General features: G+C 37.6%; 1 long non-coding RNA gene across 1 annotated transcript in view; it reads right to left on the bottom strand.

The window, feature by feature from the left end:
* The window catches only part of LOC123331878, a 95019-nt gene extending 88619 nt beyond the window's left edge, over positions 1–6400 (bottom strand). Inside the window, exon 1 of the long non-coding RNA XR_006548680.2 lies at positions 6099–6400. This is a non-coding gene — a long non-coding RNA (uncharacterized LOC123331878). The remainder of the gene's footprint in view (positions 1–6098) is intronic.
* Between the last annotated feature and the right edge of the window lie 21081 nt (positions 6401–27481).

Genomic DNA, 27481 nt, shown 5'->3' with positions numbered 1-27481 from the left:
TTTGAATATGCTATCTAGGTTGGTCATAACTTTCCTTCCAAGGAGTAAGCATCTTTTAATTTCACGGCTGCAGTCACCATCTGCAGTGATTTTGGAGCCCCTAAAAATAAAGTCTGACACTGTTTCCACTGTTTCCCCATCTATTTCCCATGAAGTGATGGGACCAGATGCCATGATCTTCATTTTCTGAATGTTGAGCTTTAAGCCAACTTTTTCACTCTCCACTTTCACTTTCATCAAGAGGCTTTTTAGTTCCTCTTCACTTTCTGCCATAAGGGTGGTGTCATCTGCAGTCCAAATTTAATGTAATTACTGATATATTTGTGTTTAAGTCTACCATCTTACTTTTGGCCTATTTTTTCTTCCTTATTTGATATCTCTTTTTCTTTTTGTCATTTGCAATCCAAATGAAGTCAACCTGATTCCAGTCTTCTCCCTTTTAATTTTATAGTTATAAATTATAAATACTGATGCATGTAATCAATACTCATTAATATTTTCAAATATATGTACCCTTTTCATTGCCTTCCTAATTGCCAAGTTGCCATCCAGTAACATTTTCCTTCAGCATAAAGTAACCTTTGTACAAGTCTGCTAGTAACTAAATTATCAATTTTTGCTTTTAAAAGTCTCTATTTCAGCTTGTTAAAACCTATCTTTCTTGGTATAGAATTTTATGCATGCAATTAAGTTCTGTAAGCACACTGACACTATCTTTGCATTATATTCTACCTTCATTGCTGTTGTTCCTTGGAAATTATTTTTTTCTCCTAAAACTTTTAAGATGTTTTTTTCAGTCATTGGTTTATAAAGAGTTTTATGTTCATGTTCCTAGGTATTCTTTCCCTGTATTCTTATTAGGGTTCATATGGATTATTGTATCTGCATCTTGATGCTTTTCATAAATTTGAGAATTTTCATCTATTATGTTTTAAAATATACTCAGACCAATTATCTTCCTTCCCTTTCAGTGACAATACTTACATATAAAAGCTTTTAACTCTGTCCTAGCCATGCATTTTCTCTGACTTCATAATGTATATATATATTTTCATCTACATTTTCTAGTTTTATTATACAACCAGCTATCTTTAATATTTTAGTAAAATCATACATTAATTTCTTACTTTCACATGTTATACTTCACTCTAAAATTTCCATTATTTTTTTTCAGCTTTCAATTCTTTGCCAAAATTACCATGTCTTTAACCAAATTAAGCTATTTAAAACTTTGATATCTAAATTGTCTGGAGCCCTAGTGGGTCTGCTTTTCTTCTGTGATTTTGATGTTCTTATTATTGTTCATGCTTATCTCATGTGCCTGGTTATTTTGATTTAATGAATTAATTTTATATGAAAAAATATAGAACTATTTTTAAGACTTGGATGGTATCTTCAAGAGATGATTAACATTCAGATTTGTAATGAGGCTGGTAGTACTCACAATCTCCTTATTTCAGTTTTAAAGACTTAAAATCTGAAGTTGGGTTCTTTTAACTTATTGGGAGTGGTATGGTTGGTTGGCCAGTTTTAGCTGACAAGTGACCCCAGTTTATGCCTTAATCAGATTAGGTAATCAATAGTTCTTGTTATATTCTGAGCATTATCTTCTTCCCCCAAAGGAATCCACAAATGTTCATACAGGCAGAAGAAATGCCATATTTGCAGATAACCTCTATGAGTTTTCTTTCTCAGACCTTGACTCCATATTTTTTCACTGCCAGTTATCTCTCATAAATGTAAAACATATGTTTTAGAATCCCCATTTTCTATTTTCTCATATTTATTATTAAAATAACTGATTTTGTCATTACTATAAGTGAAATTCAAATAATCTAATTTTTACAGTAGAAATAATATGCTGCTGCTGCTGCTAAGTTGCTTCAGTCGTGTCTGACTCTGTGCGACCCCATAGACAACAGCCCACCAGGCTCCGCCATCCCTGGGATTCTCCAGGCAAGAATACTGGAGTGGGCTGCCATTTCATAATTGTTAAAGTTAAATTAGCCTAAATTAGTGTTCTATGTCAGGCTATCCTACAGTATTTAAGGTAAACTAGAAAAGTATATTGTTTTTTTAAAGGACTCTTATGAAGAAAGTATTCTAGAAATCTAAAAAATGGCAAGGAAGGGCTGACGGAGGTGCTTGGGATAAAAAACAAAAAGGACAAAAAAAAAAAAATCCCAAGTTATAAAATGGCAAAATGAAATGCACATCAATAATCACATTTTGTGAATTATCTTTAAAAATCTATTAAAGACTCATATTAAAAAAAAAAAGGAGCAAAAAGACCTTACTGTATTCTGCCAACAAGGCATACCTTTTATATTACAAAGAAATACACAGAAAGAAAGAAGAAAGAAAAAACTTGTATCATGAAAAAAGTAATCACAGAGGCTGAAGTTCATAGTTTAATGACAGATAAAATAGACCAAAACAAAGTTTTAGAACTAAAGAAGGATGTGTCATAATGATAAAAAAGAAAATTATCAGGAAAACATAAAGGGAGGAGGGAGGAGGGTTCAGGATGGGGAACACATGTATACCTGTGGTGGATTCATTTTGATATTTGGCAAAACTAATACAATTATGTAAAGTTTAAAAATAAAATAAAATTTAAAAAAATGAGTATATTAACTACACATATGCCTTTTAAATGTTTCTTAAATTACATGAAGTAAAATTGACAATATAAAAGGGAGAAACATTCTACATTTGCAGGAGTAGGTTTTATATGCATTTCTCAGTAATTGATACAGTTAGAGAAATTCCATAAGGATGTAGAATGCCAAAATAGTGCTATTGATTACTTTAACCTGATCGACAAACTTCAGAATGCATGCTTTACAAGGACATACATATTTGAACAATATATGAGGATGGGGAGTGTGGCGTGCTGCTGTACATGGGGTTGCAAAGAGTCAGGCACAACTGAGAGACTCCAACAACAATAAAATAAATTATATGGACTTTAAAACAAGTATCCATGCATTTAAAAATATTAAATACAAAGTACTTTCTGACTACAACAGAATTAAAACAGAAGTCAATAACAATATCCAGAAACACCCCACATATCTAAGAGTATAAGCATCATGTCATACATGCTAAGTCACCTCAGTGGTGTCCAACTCTGTGACCCCATGGACTATAGCCTGTCAGGGTCCTATGTCCATAGGATTCTCCAGGCAAGAATACTGGAGTGGGTGTCCATGCTCTCCTCTAGGGTATCTTCCTGGCCCAGGGATTGGACTCATGTCTCTTAGGTCTCCTGCATTGGCAGGTGGGTTCTTTACCACTAGCACTACCTGGAAAGCCTATAAGTTAAAGAACTGTGAATAAGCATCACAGTTCTATTTAAATCACGAGTCAATCACAAAATTAACATATCAAAATGAGTAGGATTCAGCTAGAGCAGTGTTTAGAAATAAAATTTTAGCTTTAAATGCTGAAAGAAGCCCTTAGAGAAAAAATTTCAGTTTAAGTGCTTTTATTAGTAAAGATAAAATATGTTACCAATAGCCTATGGTTCAAATTAAGAAAGTTTAAAACAGAAGAGCAAAGTATACCCCAAAAAGTAGAAGGAAGGAAATAAAAATTAGAACAGAGATCATTGGCATAGTTCTTTATGTAAATAAATTGTCATAATGATAAAAATTATATAAAAAGAACAGAAAAATGATAAACTCCTAGATGAAGTTTTCCCAATTGCAACATTTAATATATTTATTTTTCATCTCACTTTTAAAAAAATTTATTTTTCTCATGTTGATTGAGATATAATTCACAAATACCTTTCATAACAATTAGGCCATTTTTTATATTTTATAACATTATGCATATTTTTCCAAGAAAAAAAATAGGGCCCAAATCAATAGAATGAGAAATGATTGGTTGAAACAACATACTTGCAAATATGGAGAAGGATATAAAACTGGAATGTTGATCAGACATAGAGATCAGACTTGTGGTTGCTGGGTTGGATGGGGGACAGAGGGAAGGACTGGGATTTGGAATTAGCAGATGTAAACTATTTTATATAGAATGGATAAACAACAAGATCCTGCTGTATAGCAGAGGGAACTATATTCAATGTCGTGTGACAAACCACAATGAAAAAGGGGTTATTGTATAGCAAATTGAATCACAACATTGTAAATCAACTGTACTTCAATACAATTAAAAACAACAACAACAAAATCTAATTATTGCTTCAGCTTCACTCAAATACTACAACTAGTCAAAGGATACAAAGTAACCTATATTTATACATAACCTTTCTCAAGTTTCCTCACAGCACTTGTAAGTGGAAAGACTGAAGCAAGATGGGGGTTGTTTACACCTCATAAACTCAGGATGTTTGACTCCCAAAAGGTGATGGCTTCTGTTGTGAATCCCTTGTTACTTGTATTAGAAGATGACTTGTGTGTGTCTGTGTGTGCATGTTCAGTCATATCAGACTCTGCAACCCCATGGACTGTAGCCTGCCAGGCTTCTCTGTCCATGGGGATTCTCCAGGCAAAAGTACTGCAGTAGATTGCCATTCCCTTCTCCGGGGGAACCTCCTGACCCAGGGATCCAACCCATGTCTCCTGTGTGGGCAGACAGATTCTTTACCACTGAGCCTCCAGTGGAAACCCCAGAAGATATCTTAACATATGCTTCAAATAACCCGGGTATGTTTTGAAGCATACATGTGTATGGATGAAACAAAACTGGTCATTAGTTAAGTGGTTTTTGCTGGATGATGAGAATGGGTGCTTTCTTTATGTCCTCTCTATGTTTGGATATGTTTTAAATTTCTATAATACACAGAAAGATAAAAAAGAATGCTCTTAAGGTTTGACTTAAAGGAATTAGTAACAAAGTACATTCCACGTATCAAGGCTGTGATTAAACAATTTAGACCCTCAAAATTATGAACATCTTAATTCTGGAAGACAGGTTGAAAGATAATAGTGTAACTAGGAAATATATACCTGAATTGCCATTTATTTAACCCTATGTTCCAGTACTAGAGAAGAAGTCAAAAATACAAGAAACCAAGGACTGTATAAAATATCTAACATTCTACTGGAAGTAACAGAAAAAATATTAAAGAAAGAAATCACAGTGTCAGAATTCACCCATGAAGAAAAATAAGGCAGGTTTAAAAAACAGGATAGCAGCCTAGAGGTTTGGGGGAAATGGAATCAGATGCCACTTTAGATAAGTCCTCTCTCAGATGGGGAAGTTAACAAGAAACAATCTATTGAGGGTTAGTTGACCAAAGCTAGTAAAGGTCTGTTTAATATTGAACTCTCTCCCTTTTCCCTTGGGCTGCAATTCAAGTAGAAACACAAGAAAAGAGCAGTATGCAAAATAAAGAGTAAACATGAGAAAACAAAAATTACAGAAAAAGAAACATCTGAAAGCATGTGTTGTAATTGAAATCGCACTACTTCACTGATGTGGTTATCCCATACAACATATGTTGCAAAAGGGCTTCCAAGATTTTTATTATACACTAACTTATCACACTGTGCTTCCTTCTGCAGTAACACCCAATCACAGCACAGCAGGATACACACATTGGCTACAACATTCTCTCACCCTGTCTTTGGGTTAAAAATAGGAACCCAAAGAGTTGTATATATCTAGATTTCACAGATTACTAACAAATGTGTCTACTGATAGTACTATGCTCTCCTCTTTGTTTAGCCTTCTCATGAAGAGCTGAAAAACTTTGCACTTTCTGGCAATGGGAAGCAGTGGAAATATAAATAGTGTATCAAGAGTAAACACTTCTAAATATTAAAGATGTGTAAATTTCTTATTTGGCCCAATATGTGTAGGAAGACTTATTTATCTTGTAGAATCAGTTAGAAAAGTCAATATTTACATGTATACATCAAATAATATAAAAAGTACATGCAATGTGTTGTGTTATGCCACACAGAGAGAAAACTAAATAGAAACACTTGATACATGAGTTAATTTCTATCACATCAGCATTGCTTTGCCATCATATCGTATTTACTGCATAGTACCCCACTCAGAGAAAAGAATCACTATACTTTCTTGCTAAAAGAGTATAATTCAAATCAAATAGTACTTACAGAGGAAGAAACCAGTTGTTGGATGGATGTGGGCAGATGAAATTTTCAACTTACACCTCTCTGAAACTATGGAGAAATAAATTTTGTACCCATTGGTGGGTGACCACTCTTTCTGTTCTGTTAGATTTATATAGCGGAGGCCATGATGATTCTCCTAGAATGCCCCGTCAGGAATGAATTTTCCCCTGACTAGCACTCTGTTGTCAGCCCTCTTTGGAGATTGCCTCAGCTGGAATATATTGCCCCACCCAAGATTCACGTACTTTTGGCAGCCTACATCAAATTACTGATCATTGTAAAGATATAAAGGCTCAGCCTGTTTGCTTCTCTCTGGAATAATCTGGAAGGGCAGTATCAGCTCTAGAGTTCTCAAGGAGGGCCAGCTGAGACCTTATTTGGTCACAGATCAACTTATCCCTTCCATTCAATGCTTCTTTCCCCCCTCTTGTTTCTACAGGTGTTGCTAAGAGCACTGATTAACATCTTATCTTGTAAATCCTGCCTCAGAATCTGCTACCTGGACACCTCAATCTGTGATATGTTATGAGAAGGATATTACATGATACTTAATGCTAGATTGTTCAAATGTTTTATATTATTTATTAGTCTCAAACCTTTGTATCAGTTCAGTTCAGTTCAGTCACTCAGTCATATCCGACTCTTTGCAACCCCATGAATTGCAGCACACCAGGCCTCCCTGTCCATCACCAATGCCCGAAGTTCACTCAAACTCAAGTGCATCGAGTTGGTGATGCCATCCAGCCATCTCATCCTCTGTCATCCCCTTTTCCTCCTGCCCCCAATCCCTTCCAGCATCAGAGTCTTTTCCAATGAGTCAACTCTTCGCATGAGGTGGCCAAAGTACTGGAGTTTCAGCTTTAGCATCATTCCTTCCAAAGAACACCCAGGGCTGATCTCCTTTAGAATGGACTGGTTGGATCTCCTTGCAGGCCAAGGGACTCTCAAGAGTCTTCTCCAACACCACAGCTCAAAAGCATCAATTCTTTGGCACTCAGCTTTATTCACAGTCCAACTCTTGCATCCATACATGACCACTGGAAAAACCATAGCCTTGACTAGACAGACCTTTGTTGGCAAAGTAATGTCTCTGCTTTTCAATATGCTATCTAGGTTGGACATAACTTTTCTTCCAAGGAGTAAGTGTCTTAATTTCACGGCTGCAGTCACCATCTGCAGTGATTTTGGGGGCCCCAAAAAATAAAGTCTGACACTGTTTCCACTGTTTCCCCATCTATTTCCCATGAAGTGATGGGACCGTATGCCGTGATCTTCGTTTTCTGAATGTTGAGCTTTAAGCCAACTTTTTCACTCTCCACTTTCACTTTCATCAAGAGGCTTTTTAGTTCCTCTTCACTTTCTGCCACAAGGGTGGCGTCATCTGCATATCTGAGGTGATTGATATTTCTCCTGGCAATCTTGATTCCAGGTTGTGCTTCTTCCAGTCCAGTGCTTCTCATGATGTACTCTGCATATAAGTTAAATAAGTAGGGTGACAATATACAGCCTTGACGTACTCCTTTTACTATTTGCAACCAGTCTGTTGTTCCATGTCCAGTTCTAACTGTTGCTTCCTGACCCACATATAGGTTTCTCAAGAGGCAGGTCGGGTGGTCTGGTATTCCTCTCTCTTTCATAATTTTCCACAGTTTATTGTGATCCACACAGTCAAAGGCTTTGGCATAGACAATAAAGCAGAAATAGATGTTTTTCTGGAACTCTCTTGCTTTTTTGATGATCCAGCAGATGTTGGCAATTTGATCTCTGGTTCTTCTGCCTTTTCTAAAACCAGCTTGAACATCTGGAAGTTCATGGTTCATGTATTGCTGAAGCCTGGCTTGGAGAATTTTGAGCATTTCTTTACTAGCGTGTGAGATGAATGCAATTGTGTTATAGTTTAAGCATTCTTTTGTATTGCCTTTCTTTGGGATTGGAATGAAAACTGACCTTTTCCAGTCCTGTGGCCACTGCTGAATTTTCCAAATTTGCTGGCATATTGAGTGCAACACTTTCACAGCATCATCTTTCAGGATTTGCAATAGCTCAACTGCAATTCCATCACCTCCACTAGCTTTGTTCATAATGATTCTTTCTAAGGCCCACTTGACTTCACATTCCAGCTTTGTATAGACAACCACAATATTCCACTAACCAGGCAATTTCTTAAGTATTGTGATTAATCATAAACACACATTAATCCAAGCTTTGTTATTAAATTAAGAATTATCATTGGGGAATCTATAAATATACATAGACCTTATTCTTATTGCTGCAATATCATTCCTAAAGCCTGATAGGGCAATAATATAATTCAGAGCAATGGAAATTTGGAAATCTGTACTCAGTATAACAAATCCCTGTTCATACTTTATATGGTCTGAATGTTTGTGTTCCTCTAAAATTTGTATGTTGAAATCTCAGTGCCCATTGTGATGGTATCAGATATGAGGTCTTTGGGAGGTGATTAGGGCATGACAGTATAGCAGGCATGAACGGGATCAGTGCTCTAATAAAAGAGAGTACACAGAGCTTCCTGGCCCCTTAACACCATGTGAAGACACAGCCAGAAATGTGTCTACAACCAGGAAAAGGGTCCTCACCCAACCAGGCTGCCACCATGATCTTGGATTTCTAGCCTTCAGAACTGTGAGAAATAAATTCTGTTATTTATGTTTCCCAGTTTCTAGTATTTTGTTATAGCATCCTAAACAGACTAAGAAAATATTATATAGAAAATTATTCTTATGGAGTTGCATTTAAAACGTGTCATTGTGACCATGATTCTCCAATGTTCTTATTTTCATTGACTTGTGAAATATAGGCAGTTTCTATTACAACTAGTTCTAAATAAATTGTAGCATATTTTTCTACAAATAATATATATTGAACACCTAATCTTTAGTATTAAGGCTGGTGGTTGAAATATTCATTCTGAAAAAAAAAATCATTATGTGATTGTATCTGATTAAATTCTTATTGCATAATTCCAGACTTGTGAAACTATGGCAATTTCTTCCTCTGAGTTTCAATTGTTAGAGAAAATACTTTGAAATGCCCTGTTTCACAATGTAGTGTATTTCAGCACCTATGTCCTGTTAATTAGCCAATCATCTGTGTTTTGAAGGGTGTTTTAACTTTTCATGTGGTAATGTTACAAAAACTTAAAGAAAGCGTATTTTTTTTACAATAAATTTCCCAGTATAACCAGATTTTTGCTACATTGCCTGAAATTAAAAACCTATTTGACTTTAAAATATGCAGCTACAGAATTAACCATTCTCAGTATGTTATTTTATTGAATAATATTCATCATCCCAAATCCTAAAAAGATTGAGGCAGTTTTAGCCTAAATGATAATCGACATACCTACATGGTGGATAGAGGTTTTTTATTATAGTATGGAGGACATTATTCTTAACAAGGAAATAACTATATAGCAAATTGATCAAAACAGACTTGTTCTTTTCCCTTTCTTTCAACAGGAATGATAGATTTCTCTTCTGTTTCCATCATGCAGCTCTAAAATCTACTATGATCAGAGAGGAAGTTTGAGATGAGTCCAGTGATATGCTGTAGCCAACTCATAGTGATTTACAAGTACCAACTCTGTGCTTCTATTCCCAACTCTACCTTTAGTAGATAACAAACTGACATGGTAGGTGGGCATATATACATACTAGAAATTGGGAAACAGTGTAAACCCAAACTTGCATTCCTAAGAGAGCCAGTTGTTAAACATTTACCAGCACACCACTTTAATTCCTGTATAGCCAGTAGTATACTAGTGAGCTGGCTGTCTGAAATGAGTATAATCAACTTTCTTAAGCTGGTGTGTGCTACCTCTAGCAGGCCATTGTCTATAACTCCATTGACACCATTTATATAAAAAATGAGAAATTATACACATGGCTCTTTTGTTATGAAGGAAGTTGGCATTTTATCAACATGGTAAAAAATTAAAATATCCAAAAAACATTATTGTTTTTGTAGTAAGTGTAACTGAGTAGCACCCTATGGGGTCCTCCCGGGATAGATCTGCCCCCGCAATATCCTTCAATTCTCTGTTTGTAGAAAAACCTGAGCTACTTAGGCCTTCCCCAAGTTCCAAAGAATAAATTTAATCAGAGAATTGAAAATATTCAAAAACAAAGGAAAACAGTCAAGCAAGGCAAAATAATAACAGTTTAGCCATTAGACAAAGTCAAGGACCTTAAGTTCCTCCTCAAGGGATATAGTAATATTCTGAGCCATATGCTTTGATATGTTTTGCAGATACTGAAACCCCTACCACGTGGAAGAACTTAACTGTGTGCTGACCACCACAGCACGTAGACCTCAGAGCAGTTGGAACCAGAAGGCTGATGATTGACTCCAGATTACCGCAGTTCACTTCAGTCGCTCAGTCGTGTCTGGCACTTTGCGACCCGGTGGACTGCAGCACGCCTGGCCTCCCTGTCAAACACAAACTCCCGCAATTACTCAAACTCATGTTCATTGAGTCGGTGATGCCATCCAACCATCTCATCCTCTGTCGTCCCCTTCTCCTTCTGCATTCGACCTTTCCCAGCATCAGGGTCTTTTCAAAAGAATCAGTTCTTCACATCAGATTACCTCATCACCAACAAATCAGAAGAATGTCCATAAGCTGATTACTCTCACTCACCCTATCTTTAAAAACTTTTCCCTCAAATATATTGGGGATTTCAACTATTTTGGGCCTTAGGAGCCTAGACTCCTTGCTTCATGCCTGCAATAAATGCTGCCCTTTCCTTCACCACAACCTGGTATCAGTAGATTGGCTTCAGTGTGAGCAAGAGAGCAAATCCAAGTTTGGTTCAGTAAGGATGTAGTGTACTCATTTCTTAGGATACAAATATTCTTCCAGATAAAACTTTAGGAAGTCATTAGGAGTGTAGAAATGATTGCATAGTTATTTGATCTAAATCTCTTTTCTGATTTTGGTATCTTTTTCAGTTATTATTTTTTAGTATCTTCTAGCATTTGGCAGAGGAACCAGAGATCAAATTTCCAACATCCGCTGTATCATGGAAAAAGCAAGAGAGTTCCAGAAAAACATCTATTTCTGCTTCATTGACTATGCCAAAGCCTTTGACTGTGTGGATCACAATAAATTGTGGAAAATTCTTCAAGAGATGGGAATACCAGACCACCTGATCTGCCTCTTCAGAAATCTGTATGCAGGTCAGGAAGCAACAGTTAGAACTGGACATGGAACAACAGACTGGTTTCAAATAGGAAAAGGAATATGTCAAGGCTGTATATTGTCACCCTGCTTATTTAACTTATATGCAGAGTACATCATGAGAAGCACTGGACTGGAAGAAGCACAAGCTGGAATCAAGATTGCTGGGAGAAATATCAGTAACCTCAGATATGCAGATGGCACCACCCTTATGGCAGAAAGTGAAGAGGAACTAAAAAGCCTCTTGATGAAAGTGAAAGTGGAGAGTGAAAAAGTTGGCTTAAAGCTCAACATTCAGAAAACGAACATCATGGCATCTGGTCCCATCACTTCATGGGAAATAGATGGGGAAACAGTGTCAGACTTTATTTTTGGGGGCTCCAAAATCACTGCAGACGGTGACTGCAGCCATGAAATTAAAAGACGCTTACTCCTTGGAAGGAAAGTTATGACCAACCTAGATAGCATATTCAAAAGCAGAGACATTACTTTGCCAACAAAAGTCCGTCTAGTCAAGGCTATGGTTTTTCCTGTAGTCATGTATGGATGTGAGAGTTGGACTGTGAAGAAGGCTGAGCGCCGAAGAATTGATGCTTTTGAGCTGTGGTGTTGGAGAAGACTCTTGAGTGTCCCTTGGACTGCAAGGAGATCCAACCAGTCCATTCTGAAGGAGATCCGCCCTGGGATTTCTTTGGAAGGAATGATGCTAAAGCTGAAACTCCAGTACTTTGGCCACCTCATGAGAAGAGTTGACTCATTGGAAGACTCTGATGCTGGGAGGGATTGGGGGCAGGAGGAGAAGGGGATGACAGAGGATGAGATGGCTGGATGGCATCACTGACTCGATGGACGTGAGTCTGAGTGAACTCTGGGAGTTGGTGATGGACAGGGAGGCCTGGCGTGCTATGATTCATGGGGTCGCAAAGAGTCGGACACGACTGAGTGACTGAACTGAACTGAGAATGCATTAGTTAATGACTTCATCCAAGTTTTAATATGTAGTGTTTATTAGCACAGCCCTTAATATGTTTTGTGCTTGCTTCTCTGGTAGCTCAGATGGTAAAGAGTCTGCCTGCAATGCAAGAGATCCAGGTTCAGTCCCTGGGTGGGGAAGATCCCCTGGAGAAGGAAATGGCAACTCACTCCAGTACTTTGAAGAATAAATGGAAATTTTCTGTCCTGGAAATCCCATGGACGGTGGAGCCTGGTAGGTTACAGTCCATGGAGTTGCAAAGAGTTGAACACGTCTGAGTGACTTCACTTTTTTTAATATGTTTTACTTTCCATTATGCTTTCTTCTGTGAACCATGTTTTGTTTTAAAATTTCTGAGCAGTCCTAAGATAGCGGAGGAATAGGATGGGGAGACCACTCTTTCCCCCACAAATTCATCAAAAGAACATTTGAACACTGAGGAAATTCCACAACTTCTGAATGCTGGCAGAGGACATCAAGCACCCAGAACGGCAGCCCATTGTCTTCAAAAGGAGGTAGGGCAAAATATAAAAGATAAGAAAAGAGACAAAAGAGGTAGGGACAGAGATCCGTCCTGGGAAGGGAGTCTTAAAAGAGGAGAAAATTTCAAACACCAGGAAACACTCTCACCGGTGGGTCTGTGGGAAGTTTTGGAATCTCAGAGGGAAACATAACCAGGAGGAAAAATAAATAAATAAAACCCACAGATTATGTGCCTAATGGCACCTCCCAGCACTCACAGCTGCCACCAGCAAGCGGGAGCTGAACAGGGAGGCACGGGCTGCATTGCTTAGGGTAAGGACTGGGCAGGAATGCTCTAAGGGCAATCTGAGGGAACTAACATGAGATAGCAACCCAAACTGTGGGATAGCCAGAGAGAGAAAAGAGAGAGAGAACGATCCTGTGAAAAGCCCTAACCTAAGGCACTGCATGACCCACACACAGAACAAAGGACTGAGCGAATACCAGAGGTGAGCTAGCAGGCTGTGGACTGGTCTATCCCCCGCTGGAGATAGGCAGGTGGGGGGCAGCCAGAGCCAGAAGGGGGCAATCTCGGCCCCAGAGAGGCATCCTCTACCAAACTGCAAGCAGGCTCCATTGCTAACCAAGACTTCTTGGGATTCTGGATGGTTGACATCTGCCAGGAAGGTCCCAGCCAGAGATCAGCTCCCCAGAAGAGACACACGGCACACCTGAGAAGATATGACCACTGTGCACCCAGAAAACCTAGTGGCTGGGACAGGGGAAGGCAACTAGATGCACCCCCCACCTGGGGGAGACTGTGCTCACCAAGCACCTGGTCACCTGAGCTGCTCGGACCTGGGAAGGGCACAAAGCGCAGGCCCAACTGAGTCTGCACCTTTGTGGAGTACCTGAGAACCTGAACCTGAGTGGCTTAGACCTGGGAAGTGCATGCAACCCAGGGCCCGCCTGAGACAGTTCCCCGGTAGAGCAACCTAGAGCCTGAGAAGCATAGACCATGAAAGCACACATGCCGTGAGTGGGGGCAAACCCAGTGTGGCTGAAACACTGCAAGCACTCCCCACACACGCCAGTGATATTTGTTTGCAGTGTTCCTCCCTCCCCACAGCATGACTGAACAGGGGAGCCTAAATAAGTGACCACCTTTGCCCGCTTATGTCAGGGTGGCAATTAGACACTGAAGAGACCAGCAAACAGAAGGAGCTAAAATAAACAGAGGGAACTGCTTTGGAAGTGACAGGTGCAACAGATTAAAACCCTGTAGTTAACAACGACTACATTGGAAGGGGCCTATACATCTTGACAAGTAAAAGCCGGATCAAGGAACTATCTGAAACTGAACTGACCCCACACTGTCTGCAACAGCTCCAGAGAAAGTCCTAGATATATTTTTACTATTATCATTTTTTAAATTTTTAAAAATATTTTTAAATTTTAAGTCCTCTATTACTCCTTTAATTTTCATTTTTATAAGCTGCTATTACCTTGCAAAAAAAGACCCTATTTTAAAAGAAAATTTCATATATATATATTTTATAATTTTTGTGACTTTGTTTTTTTAATATTGTAATTTTGAGAGTCTAACCTCTACTCTAGGTTTTTAATCTTTGCATTTTGGTATTTGTTATCAAATTTTGTACCTTTAAGAACCCAATCTTCAGTGCCCATTTTTACTTGGGAGTGTGATTACTGGTTTGATTCCTCTCTCCCCCTTTTGACTCTCCTTTTTCTCCACCAGGTCGCCTCTATCTCCTCCCTCCCTCTTCTCTTCTCTATGAACATCTCTGAGCAGTCCAGACTGTGGAGAGCACATAGGGAATTGATTAATGGCTATCTTGCTCTCTCCCCTTTTGATTCCCCCTCTTCTCCTCCTGGTCACCTCTATCTCCCTCCTCCCTCTTCTCTTCTCTGTGTAACTCTGTGAACCTCTCCGGGTGTCCCTCAATGTGGAGAAACTTTTCATCATTAACCTAGATGCTTTATCATCAGTGCTGTATAGATGGAGAAGTCTTGAGGCTACTGTAAGAATAAGATGGAAAACCAAAGGCAGGAGGCTTAAGTCCAAATCCTGAGAACACCAGAGAACTCCTGACTCTAGGGAACATTAATCAATAAAAGGTCATCCAAAATCCTTCATACCTACACTGAAACCAAACACCACCCAAAGCCAACAAGTTCCAGAGCAAGACATACCACGCAAATTCTCCAGCAACACAGGAACATAGCCCTGAGCTTCAATATACAGGCTGCCCAAATTCACACCAAACCCATAGACATCTCAAAACTCACTACTGGACACTTCATTACACTCCAGAGAGAAGAAATACAGCTCCACCCACCAGAACACTGACACAAGCTTCCCTAACCAGGAAACCTTGACAAGCCACCCGTCCAACCCCATCCATATTGAAGAACCTCCACAATAAAGAGCAACCACAAACTGCCAGAATATGGAAAGGCCACCCCAAACACAGCAATCTAAACAAGATGACTAGGCAGAGACATACTCAGCAGGTAAAGGAACATGATAAGTGCCCACCAAACCAAACAAAAGAGGATGAGATAGGGAGACTACTTGAAAAAGAATTCAGAATAATGATAGTAAAAATGATCCAAACTCTTGAAAATAAAATAGAGTTACAGATAAATAGCCTGGAGAAAAGGATTGAGAAGATGCAAGAAATGTTTAACAAGGACCTAGAAGAAATAAAAAAGAGTCAATATATAATGAATAATGTAATAAATGACATCAAAACACTCTGGAGGGAACCAACAGTAGAATAACAGAGGCAGAAGATAGGATAAGTGAGGTAGAAGATAGAATGATAGAAATAAATGAAACAGAGAGGAAAAAAGAAAAAAAATAAATAAAAGAAATGAGGAAACCTCAGAGACCTCTGGGGCAATGTTAAACGCCCCAACATTTGAATCATAGGAGTCCCAGAAGAACACAAAAAGAAGGACCATGAGAAAATACTTGAGGAGATAATAGTTGAAAACTTCCCTAAAATGGGGAAGGGAATAGTCACCCAAGTAAGTCCAAGAAACCCAGAGAGTCCAAAACAGGATAAACCCAAGGTGAAACACCCCAAGAAACATATTAATCAAATTAACAAAGATCAAACACAAAGAACAAATATTAAAAGCAGCAAGGGAAAAACAAATAACACACAAGGGGAGTCCCATAAGGATAAAAGCTGATCTTTGAATAAAAACTCTTCAGGTCAGAAGGGAATGGCAGGACATACTTAAAGTGATGAAAGAGAAAAACCTACAGCCCAGATTACTGTACCCAGCAAAGATCTCATTAAAATATGAAGGAGAAATCAAAAGCTTTACAGACAAGCAAAAGCTGAAAGAATTCAGCACCACCAAACCAGCTCTCCAACAAATGCTAAAGGATCTTCTCTAGACAGGAAACACAAAACGGGTGTATAAACTCGAACCCAAAACAATAAAATAAATGGCAACGGGATCATACTTATCAATAATTACCTTAAACATAAATGGGTTGAATGCCCCAACCAAAAGACAAAGACTGGCTGAATGGATACAAAAACAAGACCCCTATTTATGTTGTCTACAAGAGACCTACCTCGAAACAAGGTACACATACAGACTGAAAGTGAAGGGCAGGGAAAAGATATTTCAAGCAAATAGAGACCAAAAGAAAGCAAGAGTAGCAATACTTATATCAGATAAAATAGGCTTTAAAAGAAAGGCTGTAAAAAGAGGCAAAGAAGGACACTACATAATGATCAAAAGATCAATTCAAGAAGAAGATATAACAATTATAAATATACGTGCACCCAACATAGGAGCACTACAATATGTAAGGCAAATGCTAACAAGCATGAAAGGGGAAATTAACAATAACACAATAATAGTGGGAGACTTTAATACCCCACTCACACCTATGGATGGATTGACTAAACAGAAAATTAACAAGGAAACACAAACTTTAAAGGATACAATAGACCAGTTAGACCTAATTGATATCTATAGGACATTTCACCCCAAAACAATGAATTTCACCTTTTTCTCAAGTGCACATGGAACCTTCTCCTGGATAGATCACATCCTGGGCTGTAAATCTAGCCTTGGTAAATTCAAAAAAATGGAAATCATTCCAAGCATCTTTTCTGACCACAAAGCAGTAAGATTAGATATCAATTACAGGAGAAAAACTATTAAAAGTTCCAACATATGGAGGCTGAACAACACGCTGCTGAATAACCAACAAATCACAGAAGAAATCAAAAAAGAAATCAAAATATGCATAGAAAGGAATGAAAATGAAAGCACAACAACCCAAAACCTATGGGACACTATAAAAGCAATGCTAAGGGGAATCTTCATAACAATACAAGCTTACCTCAAGAAACAAGAAAAAAGTCAAATAAATAACATAACTCTACACCTAAAGAAACTAGAAAAGGAAGAAATGAAGAACCCCAGGGTTAGTAGAAGGAAAGAAGTCTTAAAAATTAGGGCAGAGATAAATGCAAAAGAAACAAAAGAGACCATAGCCAAAATCAACAAAGCCAAAAGCTGGTTCTTTGAGAGGATAAATAAAATTGACAAACCATTAGCCAGACTCATCAAGAAACAAAGGGGAAAGAATCAAATCAACAAAATTAGAAACGAAAATGGAGATATCACAACAGACAACACAGAAATACAAGGATCATAAGAGACTACTATCAGCAACTATATGCCAATAAAATGGGAAACTTGGAAGAAATGGACAAATTCTTAGAAAAGTACAACTTTCCAAAACTGAACCAGGAAGAAATAGAAAATCTTAACAGACCCATCACAAGCATGGAAATTGAAACTGTAATCACACAGAAATCCCTTGCATTCCTATACACTAACAATGAGAAAACAGAAAGAGAAATTAAGGAAACAATTCCATTCACCATTGCAATGAAAAGAATAAAATACTTAGGAATCTATAAAACACTGATGAAGGAAATCAAAGAGGACACAAATAGATGGAAAAATATACCATATTCATGGATGGGAAGAATCAATACAGTGAAAATGAGTATACTACCCAAAGCAATTTATAGAGTCAATGCAACCCCTATCAAGCTACCAACAGTATTTTTCATAGAACTAGAACAAATAATTTCACAATTTGTATGGAAATACAAAAAACCTCGAATAGCCAAAGCAATCTTGAGAAAGAAGATTGGAACTGGAGGAATCAACCTGCCTGACTACAGGCTCTACTACAATGCTACAGTCATCAAGACAGTTTGATACTGGCACAAAGACAGAAATATAGATCAATGGAACAAAATAGAAAGCCCAGAGATAAATCCACACACCTATGGACACCTTATTTTTGACAAAGGAGGCAAGATGGAGAAAAGACGATCTCTTTAACAAGTAGTGCTGGGAAAACTGGTCAACCATTTGTAAAAGAATGAAACTACAGCACTTTCTAACACCATACACAAAAATAAAGTCAAAATGGATTAAAGATCTAAATGTAAGACCAGAAACTCTGAAACTCCTAGAGGAAAACAGGCAAAACACTCTCTGACATAAATCACAGCAGGATCCTCTATGACCCGCCTCCCAGAGTCATGGAAATAAAGGCAAAAATAAACAAATGGGACCTAATTAAACTTAAAAGCTTTTGCACAATGAAAGAAACTATAAGCAAGGTGACAAGACAGCCTTCAGAATGGGATAAAATCATAGCAAAGGAAGCAACTGACAAAGAATTAATCTCAAAAATATACAAGCAACTCCTGCAGGTCAATTGCAGAAAAATAAATGACCCAATCAAAAATTGGGCCAAAGAACTGAACAGACATTTCTCCAAAGAAGACATACCGATGGCTAACAAACACATGAAAAGATGCTCAACATCACTCATTATCAGAGAAATGCAAATCAAAACCACAATGAGGTACCATTTCATGCCAGTGAGAATGGCTGCTATCTATCCAAAAGTCTACAAGCAATAAATGCTGGAGAGGGTGTGGAGAAAAGGGAACCCTCTTGCACTGTTGGTGGGAATGCAAACTAGTACAGCCACTATGGAGAACAGTGTGGAGATTCCTTAAAAAACTGGAAATAGAACTGCAATATGACCCAGCAATCCCACTGCTGAGCATACACACCGAGGAAACCAGAATTGAAAGAGACACGTGTACCCCAATGTTCATCACAGCACTGTTTACAATAGCCAGGACATTGAAGCAACCTAGATGTCCATCAGCAGATGAATGGATAAGAAAGCTGTGGTACATATACACAATGGAGTATTACTCAGCCACTAAAAAGAATACATTTGAATACCAATGATGTGATTTCAACAAGAAAGGAATAAACAGTGAAAAAATACATCCTTTGTATTCAAAATCCATAAAGGCTTTCAGTTCAGTTCAGTTCAGTCGCTCAGTCGTGCCCGACTCTTTGTGACCCCATGAATCGCAGCACTCCAGGCCTCCCTGTCCATGACCAACTCCCGGAGTTCACCCAGACTCACGTCCATCGAGTCAGTGATGCCATCCAGCCATCTCATCCTCTGTCGTCTCCTTCTCCTCCTGCCCCCAATCCCTCCCAGCATCAGAGTCTTTTCCAATGAGTCAACTCTTCGCATGAGGTGGCCAAAGTACTGGAGTTTCAGATTTAGCATCATTCCTTCCAAAGAAATGCCAGGGCTGATCTCCTTCAGAATGGAGTGGTTGGATCTCTTTGCAGTCCAAGGGACTCTCAAGAGTCTTCTCCAACACCACAGTTCAAAAGCATCAATTATTCAGTGCTCAGCCTTCTTCACAGTTCAACTCTCACATCCATACGTGACCACAGGAAAAACCATAGCCTTGACTAGACGAACCTTTGTTGGCAAAGGGATGTCTCTGCTTTTGAATAGGCTATCTAGGTTGGTCATAACTTTCCTCCCAAGAAGTAAGCGTCTTTTAATTTCATGGCTGCAGTCACCATCTGCAGTGATTTTGGAGCCCCCAAAAATAAAGTCTGACACTGTTTCCCTTTAGAAAAGTCAAAACATCTTATGGGGGATGCTAAAGATAACTATGCATCAATAAGCTGAATATAATCACTTATGAATTTAAAAAGTATTGCTGCATATTACCAATAAATAAAACAACCATTAAATGTTTTAGCGTTCGAAGAATGAGGGAATAACACCCCAACTCAAAATTAAATGTGTGTGTTTACTTGAGCACTTTAGTCTGTTTATCAATATTTCACCAGCATTATTTTAATGGTGCTAGTCTTTGGAGCTAAAATCTTCTGTTGTTTTTATGCCAATAATTTAAGGTATATCTGTTATAAGGCTTAAATATGAATAAGGGAGTTGTACAAAAAATTCATGAATATATTTACTTATTCAGTTCAGTTCAGTCGCTCAGTCGTGTCCGACTCTTTGCGACCCCATGAATCACAGCACGCCATGCTTCCCTGTCCATCAACAACACCCGGAGTTCACTCAGACTCATGTCCATCGAGTCAGTGATGCCATCCAGCCATCTCATCCTCTGTCGTCCCCTTCTCCTCCTGCCCCCAATCCCTCCCAGCATGAGAGTCTTTTCCAATGAGTCAGCTCTTTGCATGAGGTAGCCAAAGTACTGGAGTTTCAGCTTCAGCATCATTCCCTCCAAAGAAATCCCAAGGCTGATCTCCTTCAGAATGGACTGTTGGATCTCCTTGCAGTCCAAGGGACTCTTAAGAGTCTTCTCCAAAACCACAGTTCAAAAGCATCAATTCTTCTTCAGTGCTCAGCCTTCTTCACAGTCCAACTCTCACATCCATACATGACCACTGGAAAAACCATAGCCTTGACTAGACAGACCTTTGTTGGCAAAGTAATGTCTCTGCTTTTGAATACGCTATCTAGGTTGGACATAACTTTCCTTCCAAGGAGTAGGCGTCTTTTAATTTCATGGCTGCAGTCACCATCTGCAGTGATTTTGGAGCACAGAAAAATAAAGTCTGACACTGTTTCCACTGTTTCCCCATCTGTTTCCCATGAAGTGATGGGACCAGATGCCATGATCTTCGTTTTCTGAATGTTGAGCTTTCAGCCAACTTTTTCACTCTCCACTTTCACTTTCATCAAGAGGCATTTTAGCTCCTCTTCACTTTCTGCCATAAGGGTGGTGTCATCTGCATATCTGAGGTTATTGATATTTCTCCTGGCAATCTTGATTCCAGCTTGTGTTTCTTCCAGTCCAGTGTTTCTCATGATGTACTCTGATATAAGTTAAATAAGCAGGGTGACAATATACAGCCTTGACGTACTCCTTTTACTATTTGCAACCAGTCTGTTGTTCCATGTCCAGTTCTAACTGTTGCTTCCTGACCTGCATACAGATTTCTCAAGAGGCAGGTCAGGTGGTCTGGAATTCCCATCTATTGAAGAATTTTCCACAGTTTATTGTGATCCACACAGTCAAAGGCTTTGGCATAGTCAATAAAGCAGAAATAAATGTTTTTCCAGAACTCTTTCGCTTTTTCGATGATCCAGCGGATGTTGGCAATTTGATCTCTGGTTCCTCTGCCTTTTCTAAAACCAGCTTGAACATCAGGAAGTTCACGGTTCACATATTGCTGAAGCCTGGCTTGGAGAATTTACTTATTACCTGATTAATAACCATTATCAACCCTAGAACATACTATTATATTTATCAGAAAACCTTCAAACTGGTGGACCAACAATCACAATTTTGTGAGGACTGAAAGTGGGAAAATCTCAGAATACAGACCATGGGGCAAAGTAATCAGATGAGCAATCAGCCTAGGATTTATTTTTCTTATCTGCCAATTATTAGTTATGTGGCTTTTTCTGTGCCTCAGTTTCATCATCTGTAAATGAGGATAATAATAATTCCTACTTAATGGAATTACACATTAGAGATTACATGAACAAATGCATTAAAGTACTTATCACAATACCTGGTAAATGGGTAGCATATAATAAATACTAATGAAGGAGGAAACAGACAGAACAGGTTCCATCTTCAAAGCAGGAATCCATCTTGGGCCAGACTGTGGACTTTGAGCTATATTCCCTGTATCTATGGAAATGACGTACAAACTGGAAATCAGAACCCCCACCCCAGATGGAAGAGCCCCAGGGCTTGTACCTAGACTCTACATTGCCTTAAAAAAATACCCTGATTATGTGTGTAACTGAATAGAATCATAAATTATATTATGCTTATCGGGGTATGACCACAGGCCTACTGATAATTGTCCACTGTTAACTACTTAGGCTTAAGGCATATGAATCATGGGTTTAAGGCATATGAATCATTGGTTAATTTTGATTGCATCTTTCTTTTTGTTTGTTCAGACTAGTTTCAGAGAATTTGGAGAGGTGGGTTTGAGCACGTACACTTAGGGTATATAAAGTTTTCACAAAAACTGGTCGGGGTCCTTGGCTAAGAGGAGACTCTGCCTTGGGCCCACTGGTGTAATAAACTGCACTCCACTGTCCACACTGTCCTGAGTGAGTTTGTTTCCTGGAACGCTTGGCTACAACACTAATATCTATCAACATCATCATCATCACCATCATCTTGGTTTTTTAAAAGAAAGGGGGGGTGGGGCGCAGGATTTAATAAAGGTATACTTCCCAGGTATCTGACCCCTGGAGAAGGAAATGGCAACCCACTCTAGTATTCTTGCTTGGAAAATCTCAAGGACAGGGGAGGCTGGCAGGCTACAGTCCATAGGGTTGCAAGAGTCAGACATGACTTAGTACTATCTTTCTTTCTTGCAGTTTACAAAGAATTAATGATATGATTATGAAGAGAAACTTCATATTGATGCTATTTTTCCATTAAAAAAAAAAAAACTAGGGCAACACTATCCATAAAGTAAAAAGATAGCCCACAGAATGGGAGAAAATATTTGCAAACCATACATTGGATAAATAGCTTCTATCCACAGTGCATAAAGAACTCTTATAATTCAACAACATAAAGACAAATAGCACAATTTGTTCAAAATGAAGAACCTGAAGACATTACTCCAAAGAAAATATACAAATAGCCAATAGGCACATTTGTTTGACACCAATATTCATCAAGGAAATGCAAATCAAAATCACAGTGAATCCCCTTACACCGACTAGACTGGCTAGAATAAAAAAGTACAATAATCCAAATACATATAATTATACACCACAACCCTCAACCAAGTGGGATTTACATATGCAAGGTAGATCAATATTCAAAGACCAATTAATGTAACCTATCACATCAAAGACTAAAAAGGAAAAATCACTTGATTATCTCAATAGGCTAGAACAAGCATTTGACAAAATCCAACACCTATTTATAATAAAAGTTCTTAGCAAACTGGGAAAAGAAGGGAACTTCTTCACCTTGATAAAGAATGTCTACAAAAACCCTGCAGCTAACATTATATTTAATGGTGAGAAACTCAAAGCTTCCTCATTAATATCAAGTATGAGACAAAAATATTGTCTCTTACTACTTCTTTTCAAAATTGTACTAGAAGTTCTAGCTAATGTAATAAGACAATTGAAGGACACAAAATGTATATAGATTGGGAAGCAAAATATAAGACTACTTTTGTCTACAGATGCTGTGATTGTCTATGTAGAAAATCTGAAAGAAGCAACACAAAGAACCCTCTTGGAACTAATAAGTTATAGCAAGGTTTCAGGATACAATGTTAATATACAAGGGTCAGTCACCTTTCTATAGACCAGCAGTGACCAAGTGGACTTTGAAATTAAAAATACGAAATCATTTACATTAGCATCCCCCAAATGTAATACTTAGGTAAAAATCTAACAAGATATATACAAAATATGTGAGGGAAACTACAAAACTCTGATAACAAAATTAAGAATAAAATACACGAAGAGACATTCCATGTTCATAGATAGGAAGACACAGTTCCTACATTGTCAAGACATCAGTTCACAGAGTCAATGCAATGCCAATGAAAATCCTATTGAATTACACTGCAGTTATCTATCAACTGATTCTGAAGTGTATATGGAGAGGTAAAGACTCAGAATAACCAACATAATACTAAAGGAAAAAAGCAAAGTTGAAGGACTGACATTACCTAACTTTAAGACTTACTATCTAGTTACAGTAATGAAGACAATGTGGTATCGGTGAAAGAAAAGATGAGTAGATCAATGGCACTTAAGTAGATGTGCATAAATATAGTCAAATAATCTTTGATAAAGAAAAAAGGCAATATAGCAAAGAAAGTCTTTTCAACAAATGGTGCTGGAACAATGAGACAACCATATCCAACAAAAACAACAACAAAAATGTCTTGACACAGACTTTTTACACTTCACAAAATTAACTCAAAATTGATTACAGATCTAAATGCAAATTGAAAAAGTATAAAATTCCTAGAAAATAACATTAGAAGAATACCTAGAGGACCATAGATATGGTGATGGCTTTAATATCCATGAAAGAACCAGTTGATAAACTAAACTTTTACATCACAAATGAACACTTCTGTTCTGCAAAAAGCAATGTCAAGAGAATGAGAAGACAAACCACATACTGGGGGCAAACATTTGCAAAAGATACATTTGATAAAGGACTGTTATCCAAAATAAACAAAGAACTCATAAAATTCAATAATAAGAAAACAACTTGATTAAAAACTGGGCTAAAGACCTTAACATACACCTCACCAAAGAACATATTCAGATGGCAAATAAACAATGACAAGATGCTCTATATCATATGACATCACTAAATTCAAATGAAAACAATGAAATATCATTTCATATCTATTAGAATGAGTAATATCTAGAACACTGGAAACACCAAATCCTGGAGGAGATGGGGAGCAAAAGAACCTCTCATTCATTTCTGGTGGAAATGCAAAACGGTAAAGCCACTTTGGAAGACAGTTTCTTACAAAGTTAAAATAGTCTTGTTATATGATGCTGCAGTCACACTCCTCAGTATTTATCCAAAAGGCATGAAAATTTATGTCCAAACAAAAACCTGTACATGGATAGGAATAGAAGTTTTATGCATAATTGCCAAAACTTGAAAGCAATCAAGATGTCCTTCTGTAGGTGAAGATAAACTGCAGTACATCCAATCAAATATTGTTCAGTCCAAAAACAAATGAGCTATCAAGCCAACCTGTGGCGGATTCATTTTGATATTTGGCAAAACTAATACAGTTATGTAAAGTATAAAAATAAAATAAAATTTAAAAAAAAGACATGGAGGAAACTTAATGCATATTAATAAGGAAAAAAAGCCAATCTGAAAATATACATGCTGTTTGATTCCAACTATACACAGATTGAAAAAGATTAAACTATGGAGACAGTAAAAAGATCAGTGCATTGGGTGGGGGTGGATTAAGGGGAGGGATGAATAGGCAGATTACAGAGCATTTTATGACAGTGAAAACACTCCATATGATACCACAATAATAGACATGTCATTACACATTTGTCCAAACTCATAATGTATGACACCAAGGTGAACCTTAAGGTAAACTGTGGATTTTAGGTGATTGTCATGTGTCAGTGTGTGTACGTCTGTTGTAACAAATGAACCAGTCTGGTGAGGTATAGTGATAATGAAGGAGGCTATGCATGTGTGGGGACAGAGGATTTATGGGAAATCTCTGTACCTTCCTGAAATTTTGCTGTGAACCTTAAACTGCTCTAAAGGTAGTCTTAAAATTTTTTAAAATGGTTTCACAAGAACAACTGCTGTCCAGAATGCAGGAAAACCTTAATCTTCTTACACTGCTGGTAGAAATGTAAAACATCAAAGTTACTTTGGAAAGCAGTTTGGCAGTTCCTTAAATAATTAAATATAGATATTACTCAGTAATTCCCCTCCTAGATATAAAACCCAAGAGAAATCAAAACATGTCCCCATACAAACTTGTACATGAATGCTTACAGTACTGTTATTCATAATAGAAAAAAGGTGGAAGCAACTCAAATGCCCATTATCAGTTGAATGGATAAGAAAGTAATAAATCCTTAAAATGGAATATTATGTAGTCCTCAGAAGGAATGAAGTAATTGTTATTAAAAGATGTTACAACATGTATAAACCTTGAAAACATCATGCTAACTGAAAGAAGCCAGGCACAAAAGACCATATAGTATATGATTCATTTTAAATGATAGGGCAAAACAGAGTAATCTATAGAGAGCAAAAAAGTGGTTGCTGAGGGCTAGTTGGAGGAATGAAGAGATATGTAGGTGACAGCTAAAGGGTTTGCATTTTCTTTTTGAGCTGATAAAACTGTTTTAAAATTGAATATGTTGAATGTATCTGTGGATAGACTGAAAACTATGGAATTGTACACTTTAAAAATATGAATTTTATGGTGTGTGAATTAAATCTCAATAACTAGAAAGTAGGACAAGGAATGAGGAGAATGATCTGTCAATGGAAACCTCTTTAAATGTATTTAAAATCATTATTATTGCTATTATCCTTCAATAGGAGACCTAAGTCATAAAATAGTGGGGATAGTGTTGCCTAAATTATGACCCATTTTTGCAAATCTGTGCTTCAAGAAAAGAAACTTAAGTTCTGAAAAAGAACATAGTTCTCTCTACACTTCATTCTTTTGATTCAACATATTATACTTAAGGTAGTGACTTTCTACATATAAAAATTACATCATCTATAAATTCATCTTACATAAATCAGTGATAAATCATTTTACACAAATCAGAAATCAGAGATGCAAAATGATTCAAATTGTCTACACTCAAGGATAGAGTCTAGAATATAGTACTTATCACAGTCTTACATAAACAGGATTTGAGAGAGGGTGTTGTCTTTGTAGCACTGAATTTAGTATTATTTAATTGGTCCTAAACCTTATGTCCCAGAGAAGGCAATGGCACCCCACTCCAGTACTCTTGCCTGGAAAATCCCATGGATGGAGGAGCCTGGTGTGCTGCAGTCCGTGGGGTCGCTCAGAGTAGGACATGACTGAGCGACTTCACTTTCACTTTTCCCTTTCATGCATTGGAGAAGGAAATGGCAACCCACTCCAGTGTTCTTGCCTGGAGAATCCCAGGGACGGGGGAGCCTGGTGTGCTGTTGTCTATGGGGTTGCACAGAGTCGGACATGACTGAAGTGACTTAGCAGCAGCAGCAGCAAACCTTATGTCCACAAGTGTAGTATGCATGATCTTAGAAAGGTTAAATGTGAAGTTAAACAATTTTGAAAGTATAGAAGTTAAGTATATACCTCTTCTTTTCTAATGAAACAATGATTAGAAATAGAAAAAAAAGAGGCAAACTTATAAATGCAAGCAGAAAAATTTACAAAAGTAATTTTTAACTTTGGTTTCTGAGTAACTACATTTACTGAACAGACATTCAGTTTAAATATGCACCAACCCAGACAATAACTATGCTTTAGTTACAGATGTTACATTAGCTATTTCCTCTCTGATTAAAAAAAAAATGAAAAGAGAGATATTTAAAGGAAGAAAAAATTGTTTAGTATTTATATGTGAATTAAGAATTGCCCTTAAAATGCCTATGTATGAGTTGATACATTATGCAGTATTTTGATATGCTGTGGCCACTTTAAATCAGTTTTTATAAGTGTAAGTTTGTGTTGGGATTACATGCCATAATGTCATAATTAAATTCCATAATTTCATAACATAATTTATGTTCCTACTACATGAGTGCAAACTTTATA

Source organism: Bubalus bubalis, chromosome X (assembly GCF_019923935.1).
Source record: "Bubalus bubalis isolate 160015118507 breed Murrah chromosome X, NDDB_SH_1, whole genome shotgun sequence".
NCBI lineage: Eukaryota > Metazoa > Chordata > Mammalia > Artiodactyla > Bovidae > Bubalus > Bubalus bubalis.
The sequence above is the reverse complement of the archived record's forward strand: the minus strand, read 5'-3'. Positions and strand labels throughout refer to the sequence as shown.